Source organism: Crocuta crocuta, unplaced genomic scaffold (assembly GCF_008692635.1).
Source record: "Crocuta crocuta isolate KB4526 unplaced genomic scaffold, BGI_CrCroc_1.0 scaffold102, whole genome shotgun sequence".
In the NCBI taxonomy this organism is placed as follows: Eukaryota; Metazoa; Chordata; class Mammalia; order Carnivora; family Hyaenidae; genus Crocuta; species Crocuta crocuta.
In genome coordinates, this window is record NW_027530019.1 from 8,910,421 (window position 1) to 8,911,116 (window position 696).

A 696-nucleotide genomic window follows, 5' to 3' on the forward strand; every position below is an offset into this window, starting at 1 on the left:
TATCGCCGGATCTGGGTTCCAAGACGCAGAGGATCGGTCAACACCCGCAGAGCGGGCCAGCCTTCCGAGGAAGGCGTTCGTCCTGAGACCCAGCCAGTGACTGTGGCAACCATCCCCGGAGTCCTCGTGAGCTCTCCGCGTCTCCGGGCCTCCAGCCTCGCCCGCGTCCCGCCGGTCCCCGGACTGCACCGCTAGGTTTGCGCCGGAGTTGCCCGGGGGTTCTGGGCAGGGGGCAGGAGGAGGAGGGGCCGGAGGGGCTGCGCCGGCTCTTCCGCGCGGTCGCTCCTCAGTCCCAGACCGAGGGCGGGTGCAGCGCCTCTCATCCTCGGGTGCGGTCTGAGAAGGTGGAGAGCGACTTGGAGTGCCGGGCGGGGAAGCACCTCAAACCCGGTTTGTCCGGTCATAGCCGGGTCCTTAAGTTAATTAGGAGGAGAGCAGGATTGGAAGCGAGCCGCACCGAGAGAAAGGAAGGGAGCGCTGCCCGTAACAGAACGTCTGGACCTCGTTCCCGCCCCCAGGAGCGCTGCTTGGGAGGCTCCTTGACAAGGAGGAGGCGAGAGGCGCGGGCTGCCACGCACGCATTGCGTGGAAGGGGCGAAGGTAGGGAAACAGTGGTCCGGGTGTGAATGGCGGGGATGATGCGGCTGCTGGGGTCGGGGAGGTAGGGGTGGGTTTTGAAGGGGGCCTTGGAGTGCC